This window comes from Phocoena phocoena, chromosome 5, assembly GCF_963924675.1.
Source record: "Phocoena phocoena chromosome 5, mPhoPho1.1, whole genome shotgun sequence".
NCBI classification, from domain to species: domain Eukaryota; kingdom Metazoa; phylum Chordata; class Mammalia; order Artiodactyla; family Phocoenidae; genus Phocoena; species Phocoena phocoena.
Window position 1 is genome coordinate 337,039 of NC_089223.1, and position 2,620 is coordinate 339,658.

A 2,620-nucleotide genomic window follows, 5' to 3' on the forward strand; every position below is an offset into this window, starting at 1 on the left:
CTACTGTAGAGCACAGAGAACTCTACTCAATATTTTGTAACAACCTATAAGGGGAAATAATCTGAAAAAATAGGTATATATGTGTATAACTGAGTCACTTTGCTGAAACTAACACAACATTGTAAATCAACTGTAGTCCAATGTAACATAAAAATTTTAAAAAAGAAAAAGAAACAGAGAGTCCTGGCAGCTTCTTCTGGCCAGTCAGCATCCATCATCTTCCTCAAACCCGATAACCCAGCAACACCCCAGGGGCTGTCAGATGTGAACTTAGCTTCCTTATTTGTCCCAGTTTAGGAAGTGAATTGTCCGTTGTTATAAGCTTGTTAGTAACTTACCTGTGACAAGTTACGAGCTGACGCTTATACATACTAGGAACATATTGAGAGCACGGAGGGGCATAGAAAAGACGAAAAAATAATCAAACTCCAGTTCCAAAGACCGAAACATAAGATTTTTTTTTAACATCTTTGTTGGCGTATGATAGCTTCACAATGGTGCGCTAGTTTCTGCTCTACACAAGGTGAAGCAGCTCTACATACCCATGACATAAGATTTCATCCCGGATGATTCAGGTACCATGAGCCAGTGAGCAGGAGAATATGCCCTTGTTTGCTTTCTAATGTAAACCTAAGAACCGTATCTTTAAGATAAGCTAATCCTACTGTATAAACTAAGCCTGATTATTTAGAAGCCAGTCTCACTTGGTAAAGTATGAGTTTGGGTCCATCGAAAGGCACTGGCTGTGGAGTCAGGTGGACCTACATTTGAACCCTAGTTCTGGCACTTTCTAGCATCTCAAATGGAATGACCTAAACTTTGAGCCTCTGGCCCATTGGAGATAATAATACCTATTCCCGATGGTTGCTGTGTGGCTTAAATGTAAATAGAGTCCCCAGCCCCGTACCAGGCACTTAGTGGGGTTAAGTAACCATGGGTTCTTTTTCACTTTTTTTGTGCTTTTTGATTTTCCAAGTATGGAAATAGTTGGTGGACCCAAGCTAATCAAGATCATTGTATTGTTTTGTTGTTTTGTTTTGTTTTTGTGGTACGTGGGCCTCTCACTGCTGTGGCCTCTCCCGTTGCAGAGCACAGACTCCGGACACGCAGGCTCAGCGGCCATGGCTCACAGGCCCAGCCGCTCCACGGCATGTGGGATCTTCCCGGACCGGGGCACAAACCCGTGTCCCCTGCAGCGGTAGGAGGACTCTCAACCACTGCACCACCAGGGAAGCCCTGTTTTTGTTTTTAATAAATTTATTTTCTTTATTTTTATTTTTAGCTGCATTGGGTCTTCGTTGCTGCTCACGGGCTTTCTCTAGTCGCGGCGAGTGGGAGCTGCTCTTCATTGTGGTGCATGGGCTTCTCATTGCGGTGGCTTCTCTTGTTGCAGAGCACAGGCTCTAGGCGTGCGGGCTCAGTAGTTGTGGCATGCGAGCTCATTAGTTGAGGCTCGTGGGCTCAGTAGCTGTGGCTCGCGGGCTGTAGAGTGCAGGCTCAGTAGTTGTGGCGCACGGGCTTAGTTGCTCCACGGCATGTGGGATCTTCCTGGACCAGGGCTTGAACCCGTGTCCCCTGCATCGGCAGGCGGATTCTTAACCACTGCGCCACCAGGGAAGCCCAAGATCATTGTACTGTCGATAAGCTGAATTTACAACCACACGGTTCCACTGAAAAGTAACTAATGAGACGTGGGTTGTGAATTGTGTGGAGACTCAGTCAGAACATCAACAAAAACAGAAGTAAGAAGGAAAGTCGGCCAGAAGGGCCGTGCGGGTGACCTCAGGGACCCCTTGGAAGAGAGACTTTCTTGGTTTACCCCGGTGTTGTCTGGGTTCGGATCCAGAGACCCTGGCAAATCCAATGGCATGGTCTTAGGAATCAGGAGTTCTTTGAAAAACTATTACGTGTTTTTCATTTTGGTGACATTTTTAAGTTATTTTACTATTTATAGAGACAAGTATCTTCTTTGCCAGTAATCATTTCAATTAATTTTTTTCATGTAATTCTTTTCATGTAAAAGTCAGTGTTTCAGATCTAATCACATATACTTGGGCCTCATTATATACATTTTTTTCTTTAGGTATGTTTAGGAGACATTAGACATGCGATTCTGATTTTTCAGAAGAGACAGCACAATGAGAACGTGGCAGTACCAGCAGTGACATGACATAGATGGAGACTCCGCGTCTGCCATAAAACCCTAGTGTTTCACTCTTGTGGAATCACACAGGACCAAATGGGCTATAAAAATGAGAATCAGTAGTTTGTGCTAAAGACATTTTGGAGAAAATTGCATTCCGTTTGAACAATGTTAAAATACTAAAAGGAAGTACTAGTATACTAGGATGCATCTGTATTAAATCAAGATCTTTACCAGATGTTCCGTCCATTCATTGACATTTGCACCAGAATTTTTCTTAGTGGAAAGTGACATAGCACTGGATGTTCTTTGCTTTCTCACACCTGCCTTCCTCTGTTTCCGTAGGAATCCAGAGTCGCCCCTCTTTCTGTTCTGACCTTCTGCTGCCCCTGGATGCTCCCGTCACCAGTGTCCCTGGCCCCGTAGTGGCTTCTGTGGGTCGGTCCCCGTAAGAACAGCCGCCAGGAGGTGATCACC